Genomic DNA, 17341 nt, shown 5'->3' with positions numbered 1-17341 from the left:
TAAGCCTATTAATTTGTGTATTAGCGTGTGTCTATGCTAAAGAAAAAATTATGGTTTTGTAATAGAACACATTGAATATAATATAATCTATCCAATAAAAGGTTATTCGAAATCAAATTATCATAAATACTGTACAACTTCTTGTGTTTATTGTATAATTTAAATTATAAAATGATATTTAAAAGTAGTAATAAGATTTCTAAGGTGTATTACAAATATATTTACAGTTTTAATCGTTCACATATCTGGAAACTAAATAATTTCGGATTTTGTTCACATTGACTAAGAAAAAGAAGAAAAACGTAGAAAAATTTAAAAAAAGCCCAGTGCATCTTTCGAGTCTCATTTTATCTATATCGACCACCTGGTTACTATTCCTATTATTATATTACTGCTACATAATTTACACATTTTAAATTACTCCATCCCCTCTCTCGGTCTGCAAAAAAACCTCTCAATTTTGTTTATAATAGTATCACCATGACATAAAAATACAGCTACAAACAAGATGAGAAATAACCCCTTGATTTAAAAAATAAGTATTGATATAGTGTGACGCTGTTTTCCAAATATACAGAATGTATACTGTGACAGGACAAGGATTTGAACAAATGATCTTAGATCGGAGTACAAGCATGTAAACTACCAACCGAGTAAAATTACTTTTAATGTATATTTTTGAACTTGGATATGATGATAAATAATACAATGATAAAAATCGACTGCTATAAATTAAAAGAAATCAATGTACAGTATAACTAGGAAACCAAACAGCTTGTGATTGGCAAATGCAACACGCATCAGATTACAGTAGTCTGTAAGATGATTGGTTAGATAGATACTTCAGAAGTTGCATATATATATATATTGTTATTACTTAGAATTGTCATATTGAGTGTGGACTTCGTATATTATTTGACAAATAGTAGTAAATAATAATTATTCAAACAAAATGGCGACAACATTAGGACTCGAAACATTAAGAGAAAATATCGGAATTAATTTTCACAAAGGTAAAGGATCGAATACTGATGGGAATGAAGGGGAGGATCAAACGTCGTCGTCTTCTTCAAGGTAAAAACATAATATAATATAAGTATAATAGTAAAATGATATATTCATTTTAAAATTTCTATATGAAAGAAACACACACTTTTGAGTAAGGCTGATCATTCTAACTTGGAATGTGAACTAGGCTTAAAATGTTTCTTATTATTGTGAAACCGGTTAATAAACTATTTCTTATCTTCTTTTTGTTATATTTAAATAAAAATGAAATATTAAATCTTTCTGATCCAAGAATAAGTGAGTGTAAAATATATTTATTTAATTCAAATTATAATGTGAATTTAAATTTATGATTATTTTGATTGGCGACAACCTACGACGACGCTTATCGTTTTTGAGTACCATTTTTTGTTTTGTAAAAATTCAAACTGACAATTGATATTTTGAAAAACTCTTTAGTGGTTGGTGGTGTACTATTCTCTAAAGAAGAAACATATTTACATTAACCTGGCTAAACTGTATAAAGTCTTTGAAATTATCAACCTGAATATCACCAAACAAACTACAACGAAAACAACCCCGACGAGATGTGAAACCAAAGTGCGATTTATTAATTGGCAGTCTCAACACGTTTATGAACACCGGTCACTCCTCCTAACTTTATCTATGATATTTGATAATTACAAGCAATGATTATAATTCAAAATATTGTTCTCTACTGAAAAAAAAGGATCTCATAATTGAATGAAAATACATAATTTTAAATTTCTGATAATGTATATTCTTGTTAATTATTGGGATTTGGGGAAATATTGTTGTCTGCTGATTCAGGGGTAAACTTCGCTACCAATGATTGTTATCTTTATTCAGTTACTTCAGTTCAAGCAGTTTAAATATTATTACTACATTTCCATCTAAAGAAGAAGAATGTAACATTTAAATTGTATAGGCCCTACACTGAAAACTGTTTGAACAGTTAAAACAACGGTAATGACATCACAATCATGTTGGTGTCAATAATTATATCTGTATTGCTTAGATAATCCCATAATAATCGATTAAAGTAACATTGAAATTTAACATAACTTTTTATTTGTACTTCTATGTAAAAATTATTCTTGTTTGATCCACATTATAACTATTAAGAAAAGTTTTTTACATTCTATATATGTTTAAGGTTGTTCATTCTCACCTGGAGTGTGAGCTAGGCTTAAAATGTGTTCTTATTATAGTTTAACTAGTTAATATACTATTTCTAAACTTTTTTTTGGTTATATTTAGTTAGAAAAATGAAATATTAAAACTTTCTGATCCAAGAATAACAACCATGTAAAATCTCTTTATTTAATTCAAATATATGATGTGAATTTAAATAATTATTTTGATTTTCGACAACCTAGGATAACGCATATTGTGTTGTTGTCGTCAACTAGTTGAACCCGATAGTCTGTATCGGGGACTCAAGTGACTACAAGCATAAACCTAGCAATGTTGCTGGTTGCACACAATGTATCATAACATAACTGGTTCCTAGGTTCCAGGTAAAAAATATCAACAGTGATGATGACGAATACAATGAATATCTTAAATACAATAAAAACATTTTCCATTTCAACGAACTATAGCAATACAACTAATAACAATAAATAATCTTTCTACGATTGGTAAATATAAAACGCCTACATCTGATGTACACTGTATGATTGGATAGATTTTTTGGAGGATACATATAAATGAAATTTAACCGAAGATAATTGAAGACTTAACAAGTAGACCAAGTCGGTAACGAAAACAAAATGGCCAAGACTTTATTTAGAAAAACCGGAATAAGCTTTCACAAGGATAAAGGTTCGAATAGTGATCAAAATACTGATGAAGATGGGTAAGATTGCATTTGTTTGTGGGCTTCATACTACACGAGATATCATATTTTTAGTGATTTATTATCTTTAGCAATGACGCAAGACGATTACAACATTAATTCATTATTAGCTTCCGATGGAAGAAAATATAAACAGAAAATATTATTGCAATACTTACCGGTACCGTATCTCTAAAACAACTTTGATAACGTACAGTTCTTTTGGTTAACATTTTATATTTAATTTTTTGTAATATAATTATAATAATAAAGTCAAAATGTGTAACAAAAAATCAGGAAAAAAACTATCGTGCAAGCAACCAAGCAAACAAGTACTATACTTGACAGCATTATATTTTGCCAAATAATACAAGTACACCAATTGCCAGTAGTCTACTTTTTCGCAATTATTTTTAATAAAGTCCCTTTCCCTACAATCTTTGACATTTTGTAAAATAATGCACATATATATATATCAATTTTAAAACATTAAACCATGTTATTCCTTGTCTTAAATGTAAGTTCTTAAATTAGAATAATAATTGGTAAATTATGATAAAAAGAGAAAAAACAATGCAGTAGCTCGCGTCGAATGTCCTTTTGTGGACGGTCTTTAGGCCTAGCCTAGCTAGGTTTTGTTTTGTAGGCCTAGCTGGTAAACAGCAGTAACGTACGAACATCTATTATAGGCCCAGAATGACGTTGTGACGACTGTGACAAGTTACCGCAATAGGACCATATAGTATTTATTTTTAAATTAAATGTATTTTGCGACCTTAAATTCGATATAAACAAGGCCAACAGCCATTAAGTCGCGTGCTACAATGCATAGTGATACCAGACCGACAGACCGACAGACAGACCGACAGAAAGACCGACAGACAGACCGACCGACATAGTGAATAGAGTCGCGTCCACGCGACTAAAAACGTAGGGAATGGGAATTGGACTGGGATATATTTCATACATTACCTCTAGGCTCATACTCGGTCTTGAGCAGTAGGTTGAATGTTTCTAGACTAAATTGCGAACATTTAAACTATTTTACACTGATCATAATGTATGTGTTGGTGACAATTGCAATTTGTACACCAACTTAATTAAGCATAATATTATGTTCTAAAAAAAGCAACTTCACGACATTTACATCACACGCAGCTATATTGAAATAAACGGCGACAATAAGTAAAAGGTGAACAGACAAAAACATCTTAATGTTTTATTCTCTTGCAATATAATATTAATATTGTGTATTGCATATTCAATGCTAATATTGCTAACAGGTTATATACTTTTATATTTAGTTCAAACAGTTGCTGTAACTGCACCATTCTGTAAGGAAAACATCGATTCATATTAGTTAAAAAGGTGCCTAGAAATATTACGTAATGGAGGATATCAACCTGTATAACAACATCAAGACTGGACGGAATAACTCAATATTCTCATTAGTTGTCAACTATGTAATATTTACACAGTTTCTTGCAATGCAATTAAACGTGTCTTTTTTCTTATTTTATAATACTAAAAATTACTATTTTGTTACTATGGCTTACTTGCACTTCTGTTTAGTTAGTCTTAGGTAGTAACTTTGTTTATTTCGTTTACGCTTCTATGTCAAATGTAATCTTTAACGTAACTGTGACATATAAGTATTCATGATGACAGGTGTTTTAGAAAGAAAGTTGTAAACGAATTGACCTATCAAAGTATTAGTTAGTACATAGTACATACGTTTCAAACATAATTGTAGCTGTTTCAAAACAATAATGTAACCTAACTCGATTTAGCGGTTTTTCAAATCCGTGATATTAAACAATTTTAGTAATTGGATTTGATTTGTTTGACGATTTTCTGTTACGACTAAATTCTTCCTGTATTTTTTTTGTTTTCCTATACAAATTCATTTTTGTTGCTAGTTTACAATATATTGGTGATTGTTTTGATACTGTGACGATAACAGTGACTAATGGAAATGATGTTACAATTAGCAAATCAGGTACAAAGCTACAAAACATTTTTCCCCTATTTATCGACCAATTATAGTCCTCACGAAAACTTAACCGAGTATACTGGACTTATAGGCATGCGCAGATTAATATTTTGTATACATTACTGTATCCTTTCATTTTGACCGTCCCCTTTCGCTTTCATGAAAACTCGCTATTGTATTATTCTATTGTATTACGACGATTGGTTACACAGTCTTATTTTATAAACCCAAATTATTTTATCATGAATGCCATAATAATGTCGATCTTACGTTGGGTCAGTGGAGGTGTGAAACCAGGTAGAGGAATATTCTTCCCTGAGAAAACATATTGATAAGTGGAATTTTAACAGCCTCCAGAAGGTTTTTATCTGCGAAAAATATTTGAAGTATTGATAACCTTGTTGGTGATGCAATATTTGTGTATGAATTGAAGATTGAATAAAAGTGGTCGTGTGCCACAAAAAAAAGACATAATTATATTGTTAAAAATGAAATTTTATTAAACAATAAAGAGCAGTATTTTATGGTAAAAAATTTGAATTTTGATTTGAAATTAAGTATACAATTGTAGCACGAGATAAAGTAACACATTTAACATTTACAAATACTAGCCTGATTTCGAGCACATTCTAATACTCCAAAATGAAGGATCGGTTTAAGTAACGTATAATTAAAATTAGCTGGAATTTCCAGGAAATTACCTTTGTTTGATTATACAAAGAGAACAATCGTATGCTGGTAATACAAAATATGTTATACAAAACCACGCAGAATAAATAATTCATCATCCATCTGAAACTCAAACCAAAATGATCAGAGATACAACTTATTTTATCCGTTGTATATATAATTATAAACGACGTGTAAAATTATATTTTATATTAATTCAATACAATTATGAATTTTCTTTAAAAACATTAAAGAAATTTATTTAAAATAAATTATTAAACAATTACGTTCGTTAACGGCGTTTTACAAAAAAAAATTTAAAAATTATAATTTGATGGAACACCAAAATATGATTAGAAATACACCTTGTGGGTATTGTAAACCGTATCTTATTGTAAAATGATATTTAAAACTTTGCCTTATTTTAAAATAATAAAAATATAACTTTGCTAAAAAAATATTGAATAAAATATTTTAAATAAATAAACAATTAAATTCGTTAACGGCGTTTCACTAATTAGAAGGAAACTGGAACTTATTGAAAACCTTTTTATCTTCTATTTTAGCATAATGCTCGAATAGTTTCTCAAGTAGTGGGTTTGATTGATACTAGTAATTTGAAATAAAATGAAATAATTTTAATTAGGCCTAATTAAAAAAAATAATAATAAAGTATTAGTTATGCGTGCAAAACCAAATTTTAGTTTGAAAGAAAATATAGGTATTTAGTATGTCTCTATAGGCATATATGTCTTGAACTTGTAAATGCTAAAATTATAAAGCACACATAGACTAGTAAGCGCCACGGTAAAGAACGTTATTTAGTTTAGTAGATTTAGTACTTGTGGGTCATTTACAATATAATTGTACAATTCATCTTTTAAATTGATAAATAAATGTATCATAACTTGTTATTATCATTGTTGCAATAATGTTTTAATTTTATCTCATAATAAATTGCAAATTTCACAATTTGGAATCATTCAATAAACGAGTTGGTATCCAAAATAACATTAGGTGTTAACACAATATTCAAAACGATGACGAACACCAAAAAATACGTTAGGCTAAAATTATGTAATTTGTATCAAACATCTATTTTCGTTACTATGACGATTATTACTATGACGGTACAAAGCTACAAAATATCTTTCTCCTATTTATCGATAAATTATCACGAAAACTTAACCAAGTGTATATTGGACTTATAGGCATGCGCAGATTAATATTTTGTATAAATTACTGTATTCTTTCATTTTGACCGTCCCCTTTCGCTTTCACGAAAACTCGCTATTGTATTATTCTCAATGACGATTGGTTACACAGTCTTAATGTTTTATTAAACCTTTTATAAAACACAATAATTTCATCAAGAGTTCCATAATAATGTCGTCGATCTTACGTTGGGTCGTTGGAGGAGTAGCAGCAGTAGCCGCAGTTGCAGCCGGTGTAATATATTCAAGTAGTGGTGATGGTTCCAGTTCTGGTTCGAGTAACGAAACGTTAAGACGCTCTCAACATGATGCACATAGGGATAGATCACCAAATGTACAAACGAATGATTATAAGTAAGTTGGTAACGATGTTAATTATATATTTTCTATGTATTTTTGTAGTTTTGTGCAAATCGATTAATTTAAAAACACTAGTAAATTCCAAAATTCGGATATACATAAATATAAAATCAATTATATCTTTTCGGTTGCAACAATATCTAAATTCTAGACTTTAAGCATAATGCATCATTCTTAAAGATAAATACCAACCATTCAGCGGAAAATATTCTTTTAAAAACATCTCTTAAATTGAAATTGAGTTGAGGCAGTTTGTGTCTCTAAAGTAAAAAATAATATTGAATGAATGTACGAGATCTGTTCAGTACAATACGGAGGACGCTAACAAGAAGACAAGAACCAGCGTTAAATTCCCCAATCGAACATTGCATTACATTATTTAAAATATGTATAATTATGTGTATTAACATTTTAGGGTTAAGAAGAAGTAATCTCTTTTTTCAAGAAAACATCGACCTATAAATCGTCATCGTGAACCATGTGAGTAAGATTATTTTTTGCAATGTTAATCTGTTAAAACAACAATGTATATCTGAACATGAACAGACATTTTTTACAGAAAACAAAAGAACTTTACATAATCATTACATCATCTGATTGTACAAAATATTAATTTCATCAAAGATAGCATAAATTGTTATTCTAATTCTATGAAAAAACTGCTTCGTTTTTTTTCTGTAGAAAAATGCATATTATGTATCTATTGTTATCGACGATCGTTATCGTCCTATATAAATTGGCTTTAAAGTCGTACTTCCTAAAGAAATTAACCATCAAATCAAATATCATAATTAAATTGTAAAAGTATAGGCTGATTTCTTACAATAACATAAAATAACTGTAAAGTTAAATGCCAATGTTGATATTATTTCCTTTTGTATAATTTTACTTTAATATTATTCATTTCTTGTTAATTTACAGACTGGGTGTGTTCCGGATAAAACTAAACGAGCAAAATACCTTAATTCAACAATCAGTAAAGTTGTTCGAATAAAAACGATCATAAAATACCAATTATTAAAGAACCGCAATACAAATAATTCATATTAATTTGAGCAAAATACGTTAATTCAACAATCAGTAAAGTTGTTCGAATAAAAATGATCATAAAATACCAATTATTAAGGAACCGCAATACAAATAATTCATAATAATTTTTAAAACGATTCGTTAACACCGTATTATTTAATTCGTTGCATTCGTCTACACAATATTTAAAATTATGTTAAGATTATTGTTTGATTATAATACTACAGTGATTTAAATAAAAACAAAACAATCACTCGATCACGTTTTGTGTCTCAAGTCTGTTTGTAAATTCTCCAACGAGTTCAGTTACTTTAGCGTTGTGAATTAAATTATTAAAGAAACGATGATGACTTAACTTTTACCTCTATTTTAGCAACTTCAAATTTCAAGTTATAGCTTATAGACATATTGCCAAATGGCGTCTAGGATAAGTATTGGTTAACAACATCTGACCTGTGACACCACTTGACCTGACTCTGCTGATTATCTTTTTGGAACATCGATTCCACAATCCATAGAACATCAAAATCTATTATTATAATTACGAAGTACACACATACAACAATGCGAAACATCGGTTACTAACAGCCATTGAGCAAAATTGTACACGGATAAACACGCATAATCTTAAGAATAATTTACTTAGTTTATTTACTAATATTATGAGGCTGAAATTGAAAAAAAACCCTATGCTCTAGGCCTATAAAACAGACACTAAAACGTCTGTCTATCTGTGGACTACATATGTTTACAAAGGAGTACTATATTAGAACTAAAGACATCTACACCATTTACCAATGTTTCGATCCTTTTATCGACGTAGACTCTTCTCGAGGATTATTTATAAGCAAAAATTACAATGTTTATATTTTTATAAGGATTTATGGTTTAATCCAATATAGCTATAAATACATAAAATTATAAAATGATAATACAATATAAGTTCTTCTTGATTTGACATTTAACCAAGAACGCTTCTTAGGTTTTAACTTTAATTTTGTACAATTGTACCACGTGATCAATTCTGTATTGAACATATTGGACTTTTGTTAACATGCTAGTCTGGTTGCGAAAATATTCTAATATTTAATATAATGATGGTTTAACTTTATACACAGCAATAAATAAATAGCAATATTTTGTTAGCTAAAACGGATTAAATTATTATGAATAAAACCAGAATACTTCTAGAGCTTTAATTTCAAGAAACCATTTTAATGTGATTGTACCATGGACATAATTTATAGGTCTATGATTGTACTCCGTGATAAGTTTTTTTAAAATGTTAAACGTTTGCCAAAACAAAAGCTGTTGTTCATGGCTGTGGTACAACGCGAATAATCAATAAAATGCTATGACCTGATCAGAATAATATGTATTGCTTTATTTGTTATATACACTTGTAAAACCATATTTAAAATAGTAATGTATTTTAATTATTCAAAATTATTAATTTTCTTACCAAAATATAGAAGAAAAATATTAAAATAAATTAATACAGAATTAAGTTCGTTAACGGCGGCGATATTTTATCAAGTGGTAAATTATGTTCTGTATAATACAATGCATACTTTAAACAACACATTTGTGTGTGAGCTTTTTTTATCTGAAAACAATATTTTGTTGAAGTAATGATAACCTTGTTGATGATTTAATACATGAGTGCATGAGTTGGAGATTATTTAACCTAATATGGTAATAAATTGAACTAGAAATGTTTTCCTTATTTTGGTCAGAAATTTAAAGAAGACTTAGTGTGTACGATTGTGCCACGTGATTAATTCTTGTTTAAATTATTTGGACATTGAACAAAACAAGCTTTTATGTAATACAACGCGTAGAATAGATGGTTCATCAATAAAAAGCTGATCAGAAATACACATTGTTATAGTTTATCTATATTTCCAATTTTAAAACGATATTTAAAATTCTAATTGAATAAAAATATTAATTTTCTTATAAATATTGAAAATAAAATAATAAACAGTTAAGTTCGTTAACGATACTTCACAAATAAATAAAATATTTTAAACCAGGTAGAGGAATATTCTTCCCTGAGAATACATACTTTCAAAGCATAACATATTGATAAGTGGAATTTGAACAGCCTCCAGAAGCTTTATATCTGCGAAAAATCTTTGAAGTATTTATAACCTTGTTGGTGATGCAATATTTGTGTATTATTTAAAGATTGAATAAAACATAATTATATTGTTTAAAATGAAATAACAATAAGTAAACCAAAAATAAAGAGCAATATTTTATGTTAAAAATAAAATATAAATTTTGATTTGAAATTAAATAAAAAAATATACAATTGTAGCACGAGATAAAGTAACACATTTAACATTCACAAATACTAGCCTGATTTCGAGAATATTCTAATACTCCAAAGAATGAAAGATCGGTTTAAGTAACGTATAATTAACATTAGCTGGAATTTCCAGAAAACTAATTTTGTATGATCCTATACAAAGAGAACTATCGTATGTTTGTAACAGGTTGGACATTTGCCAACAAAATGTTTTATACAAAACCGCGTAGAATAAATAATTCATCATCCATCTAAAACTCAAACCAAAATGAGATACACCTTTTTTTATCCGTTGTCTATATAATTATATAACGACGTTTAAAATTATATTTTATATTAATTCAATACAATTATGAATTTTCTTTAAAAACCTTGAAGAAATTTATTCAAAATAAATTATTAAACAATTAAGTTCGTTAACGGCGTTTTACAAAAAAATTATAATTTTGTGGAATACCAAAAAATGATTAGAAATACACATTGTGGGTATTGTAAACCGTATCTTATTGTAAAATGATATTTACAACTGTGCCTTATTTTAAATTATTAACAATATAACTTTGCTAACAAAATATGGATAAAATATTTTAAATAAATAAACAATTAAATTCTTTAACGGCGTTTCACTAATTAGAAGGAAATTGGAACTTATTGAAAACCTTTTTAGTTTCTATTTTAACATAATGCTCGAATAGTTTCTCAAAACGTGGGTTTGATCGATACTAGTAATTTGAATTAGGCTTAATTACAACAAATAATAATAAAGTATTAGTTACGCGTGCAAAACCAAATTTTTGTTTAAAAGAAAATATAGGTATATAGTATGTCTCTATAGGCATATATGTCTCGAACTTGTAAATGCTCAACATTATAAAGCACACATAGACTAGTAAGCACCACGGTAAAGAACGTCATTTACATTTGTACAATTTATCTTTTAAATTGATATAAATAAATTTGTCATATCTTGTTATTATCATTGATGCAATAGTTTGTTTCAATTTTATCTCATAATAAATTGCAAATTTCACAATTTGGAGTCAGTTAATAAACGAGTTGGTATCCAACATTAGGTGTTTTTTAAACAAAATATTCTATATAAAAAAACGATGACGAACACCAAAAAATACGTTAGGCTAACATTATGTAATTTGTATCAAACGTTTATTTTCGTTACTATGACGATTTGCAAATATCAAATCCAATCAACTATAACAATATAAGCATCTGATGTTGCACTGTATGATGATTGGATAGATTTGATGAAGGCTGCATATAAAACGACAGTTTACTTTAAAAACAATTTATAAGACATTCCAGCATAGACAAAAACAGTTTAAAGGAATGCAATAATGACGACACCTATGACTTATTCAGCATCCCATTCGGTTAACGTCAGAGGATCAAACACATGTGGGAATTGCGGTGAGGATAGGTAAGAAAAATACATTATTCATACTGACTAGCCATAGAGTTCAGGATAAAAAAACTGACCGTTAGGGAGAAATTTTATGTACGTTAGGGCGAAAGAAGGAACAAAATTCTCCTTAACCTAGAGAGATATAATTATATAAGTGTATTCCATAGTACAATAGCAGAGTGTATATATTACTACTTTAGGAATAATGCAAGAATATTAGAATAAAATTGTAATAGAAATATTAAGTGTATCGAAATAACATTTAGATGAAAAAAAAATGTACTTTCGCAAAAATTTTTGGGCCAGTAGTCGATCTCGCGTCTGCTGATTTCTGTCTTAAAAACAGATCCATTTTTAAATAAATATTACTTAGGCCTAGCATGCGTGATAGAAAAACAAAACTATAACTATTAACATAGGCAGCTAAATCGTTAGTTTTAAAGAGGCTATTAGTTTATGGTGAGAAGAATACTGTATTATTTTAGAACATTTTAATGGTTAATTTCTATAATTATACATTTTTTTCATAATTGTATTATATGTATGGGTTAAATAAACATATTAACTGGATACTTCGTTTCTAAATCTAACAAGCCAAAATAAATGATGATACATTGTTTTATTTAGAAGTGGAGGTTGTTGTTGTTGCATCATCCTCTAAAGAAGTAATGTATCTAAGATGCAGGCAGAGACTAAAAGTGCTACTTTTGTGAAAACAAGAACACGAAGATCGGAAAATGTGAGATTATTATTCAAAACCAAGTGGAAAACATGCAAAATGTCAATCAGTAAACTGTAGAAATATAAATTACATATTTAGTTGATCATATATGCCAATACGGTATATAAACGCTGTTTCAAAAAATGGACATTATTATTATTTATATGCATAAGTCGTAATAACTTGTTATTTAACAACTACATTTCTTCAATAAAGAGTACCATAATACCATAACAATACTTTAATAACCAGTTAAGTTCGTTAAGAAAGACTTTCATTTATGTTCTAAATAACTGTATAGGCGACTCGTGGTACAGCATGTGAAGTTTCTAAATTATTTCCAGTAAGCTTGTTAATGTAGTCGAATACATTGAATGACACTGCCGAGAGTTCAAGGACAAGTGTATATTTCCGCTAACATGTTAGGCCTAGACTATTTTAGAGTACAATACAATGTTGACATTTTCTTTTATTAACAAATCCATCTTATAAATATGTTGAATTACTACTATACAGATTGTATTCTATTTCTTTCACTTACTAAATAATGACAAAATGAAATTTACCGGTGAAAATTATAAAAAATCAAAATCATAATAATAATTGTACTGTAAATGGGCCTATTATGTCGTTAAACACATCCGTATTTATCACAATTATACTAATTGCATAATTATAATTTTTTTAACATTTCAAATATTATAACGTGACGGCTAGAAAATTATATCCTGGTTTGTGTTACTGTGGAGATATTCTTAAAAAAATAACTGAATAACTTTAAACTGAGAAAGTGGAAGTAATTTGTGATACCCGTCGTTCAAATAAATCATGAGATTGATACTACACGAGTTGCTCTGATTATTAAATAAACCTGAATCTTAATAATAATTACAATTTTGAACAGGTTACATTGCAGCATTACCTAATTTAGAAAAACTTTAATCAACCAATCCTACATTTGTATCTTTTGCATATAACAATAACATACTGTAATACTATTAGTTGCATTGGTGATAAGGTTGACTTCGTAAATGTAAGATAAACTACGGTGCATCCAATCAAACATCGTGTTTATAATGTAAATAAAAAAAAAACAATAATATAATATAATGTATATTTTCTATTGGTTAATCATTGACAACTTAATTCCTATAAATAAGCGGGCAACTTGTAAACATTTGCAAATGGTTTGAGATTTTTATCGGAGGAGATTTTGTACAAACACAATTTTGCTATAACTAAGATATTCAACCTATAAAAATATGTCAAGTGAGGAAAAGAAGATTGATGAACATGAGGAAGAAGAAACCAGACAGGAAGATCCTGATGATGAGGGTGAGAATGATGTAAGTGAACATCAACCTAGTGGTGTACAGTATAAGAGTTCTGAACAAATATTACGAAGCAGTGTACCGAAAGTATATCATTCTGCAAAGGGATCAACTACGCCAAGCAATTAATTAGGTAGGGTGAAAAGCATACAACATATATTTTATTTATTTTTAGTTTATTAAATAACAAATAACTCTTCTGCGTTTCTAAATATTTATCTTAAATTTTGAAATGAACGCTGTTAGCTTAGCTAAGTTTAAAAAATACAACACAATTACTATCGAGAGGGATAAAATACAGTAAAAATTGTATCAAAATGCTTAGTAGATTGTAGATAATGTCAATCAATGAATTCTACTACAAATAGAAATGTGTTCTTGCATGTGGAGAATAAATAATACGGTAATTAATTATCTGAAAATAATTTAAATAATGCAATTCATTTCTCAGAACATATGCTTTCTAGCTATACTATAGAAATATTATAATATCTCTACAAATAAATCCAAAAATACAAAAGTTTGAAAAAAAGGAAAGATCAAAAAACTGTGGGACCAGTAATAACCAATATATAATATTCAATCATTGTCTCTATGTGTTTATTTTACGTTTCTGCTTTTAGTGAGTTTAATTAAAATGAAATTAATCCAATAATCCCAATTGATTCTTTACGTTAAAAGCACCTAATTTCACTTGTAATGCAGGAAAAACATGAAAATACATATCTACTATTTTTCAAACTGTTCTTCCAATAAAAGAATAACTTCACGATTTAACAAAAAAAGTTTTTATTTTTATTTTTGATTTGTAACTCATATTTATCAAATACGATAGTAATAGTGGTGAACAAAAACAGTGCGATTTTCATTTCCCTTCTTTTTTGCATTTTGCATTAACAAATCATTACTACTCTGAAAGTTGATTGGTCAGTCGATTTTAAAAGTAAAGTGTAAGTGTATAAAACACTTAGTTAGCAGAATTATTATTCATACGGTTGACTCTTTCACGATGGTACATATTAATAACCAATGCAATTGGGTAAAAAGAAACAGTTACACCTGGACACTGTTTTGTTATTGCGATGGTACCGGAATTGCGAAAGTAAAAACTGAGGAACATTGGGGGATGTCATGTTCTTATTCTAAACAAATAATTACCTACTACGGGCAAGTGCGTTATATCCTAAGAAGAAATTGCATTTGTGGGAAATTTCATGGTGGTATTGGACCTAATCAATGATCCACGGTAAGTGATATGTCAACATGAGTAAATAGTATACGGAATTAAACATAGTGTTGCCTTCTAATTGTTATCGAATGTATCAAAAGGAGGAATACGATGCAACGGCAGTTTTTCAATAACAGCAAAAATGTGAACCGGTAGTGTTTGATCATCTCAAAAGGACTTTTAAGCATTCATATTGTAAATTACATGAACAATTGTATTATATGTCTCAAGTCACACAATTCCATAAAATTGATCTTATAAGAACATGGACAATAAGTCTAGCTTTAAAAAGTTAATATAAATATATTTCGTTCGCTAGAATTGGAACCAATGCTTGCTTCCGTAGCTATCTTGTCGTAAAAAGCGCGTCGACATGCATACTAAGTATCGTTGGAAATAACATTTTATAAACTCTAATGCTATTGGTTTATTTTTTTTTGGGGGGGGGGGGGGTTTCACTTAATTACCAATAGAAAGCCATGTTTCAAGGGAGAAATTAGAAAGTTCAGAACCAAAGTGCTTTGTGGGTCGATACGCATGCTCAGTAATATCATAATAATATTGGTTACGTATTACAGCACTCCATTAGCGCGTGTGTGTGAAATTTGAATTACACGGTAGGCCTAATTGGCCTTTTAATTGTCATACCTACACAAATAAAGAATTCCATTCAAAATACAATAGTATAATATAATATATAAAAACTTATAGCACCTATTAGGTAATTCTGTAAAAAATAATACCCGGTTGCTAAGGAAAAGTTTTCAAAATAAGTGCCTTAATTTCGATGATCCTGATTATGCAGGCAGTAATCATATTAAAATATTGTTTTTGCCCAAATTAAAGCTCAAGCTCAAGCTTTATAATCATGTAAAATCTTTACAAATTTATTTAATGAGAAACATGATAACGAAAACGAAATGTAGAAAACTAAAAAAAAATAATATATATAATTATTATTTTCTTTCAGATATAGAACACCTAAACAAAATAATCTCAGCATGCTAGTGGACCCAAAGGAAGTAGCACGGAGTATGAAACTGACATACAACCAAATGTTGGATTTGATTTGATAAAATTGAATTCAGAAAATAACGTTATGTCTATATTACCATTACTTACTCTTACATAAGCATTACACAGATATCGCCTACTTCAAGATGTAATATAAAAATCAGCTCTACCAGATTTCGAACTCGGAACCTTCTAATTGATATGCATATGAACTGACCATTGGACCGCTTTCATGTGGGATCTCCAAAGAAGACACTTTTACATATATAAATTTACAGGCACACGAAATTATAAACCGACCAGTGATATTGAACATTATTTACAGTAGTTAATTTAGAAAAGATAATGATGGGCAGTTACTAACAAACGTTACAATCTAATAAATATGCTTGTTTCAAATCGGAGGAAATCTGTTTGTGTATTTTTTAATGACGATGACGACATCAATGAAAAACTTACTATTACGAACAATTATAAGTGATTACCGGTCGATAAGATAGATTTAATTGATGGTGTTAGTGTTAATGATAACAGTAATACTGATTATGGTAATGAGGCCTAAAAGGGTTGATTATAAAGAAAAAAATGCCGTTTTGTTGGTTATAACCGTTTTGTTGGTGATAATGAGGATGACGTATATTGGTTAGAATTTGGACATGATTATACTGTAGATAAACAAAGACGATGGTAAATGAACGAAATAATGGGCAACGAAGCACAGGATAAAAACAAACGAATGCAATTAGATTTAATGAGGTACATACAGAAGAAGGTTAAATGCATGTCACTGAAGCTGAGAGTAGCATTAAACTTGAGAAACTGGTTGTTCAAAAAATTGTGTTATGTAATGATTTTCGACTTTTTTTATTATTAAATCAACATCACCATCCGAAACTTGTATAACCTTTGGAAAGGAGGGAATGACAGACAGTTTATTCCAGACTGACATGTACTACCATGATAGATCGTCTTTCAATAAAATATCTCAGTTATGTTGTATTACATAATGTTATAATCACACGCTACTACTTGCACATATCTTGGAAAACACAGCGCTTTGAAACCTTTGTCTCTTGCGCTTTATAAATGTTATTTATTATTATTATTATTATTATTATAATAGTATAATAATGTGAAAAGTCATTAAACCATTTCAAACTGATTATTATTACTATTTAG

General features: G+C 28.7%; 3 long non-coding RNA genes across 6 annotated transcripts in view; 2 read left to right on the top strand and 1 right to left on the bottom strand.

The window, feature by feature from the left end:
- LOC144842238 (uncharacterized) overlaps positions 1-17341 on the bottom strand; it is a 53550-nt gene that overhangs the window by 22900 nt on the left and 13309 nt on the right. The window lies entirely within an intron of this gene.
- LOC144842237 (uncharacterized) lies at positions 238-8392 on the top strand. Of its 2 annotated transcripts, XR_013612104.1 has the most exons (5): positions 366-1074; positions 2550-2890; positions 4174-7099; positions 7521-7585; positions 8027-8392. It is a non-coding gene; the product is annotated as an uncharacterized LOC144842237 (long non-coding RNA). The 2 variants fall into 2 exon arrangements; XR_013612105.1 differs by lacking the exons at positions 2550-2890; positions 4174-7099; positions 7521-7585; positions 8027-8392 and adding an exon at positions 1468-2542 and having other exon boundaries at positions 238-1074.
- LOC144842746 (uncharacterized) lies at positions 11609-17280 on the top strand. Its single transcript, XR_013612172.1, has 3 exons — positions 11609-11883; positions 12496-14053; positions 16119-17280. It is a non-coding gene; the product is annotated as an uncharacterized LOC144842746 (long non-coding RNA).

This window comes from Antedon bifida, chromosome 5 (assembly GCF_963402885.1).
Source record: "Antedon bifida chromosome 5, ecAntBifi1.1, whole genome shotgun sequence".
In the NCBI taxonomy this organism is placed as follows: Eukaryota; Metazoa; Echinodermata; class Crinoidea; order Comatulida; family Antedonidae; genus Antedon; species Antedon bifida.
This window is presented reverse-complemented; position numbering and strand designations above follow the sequence as displayed.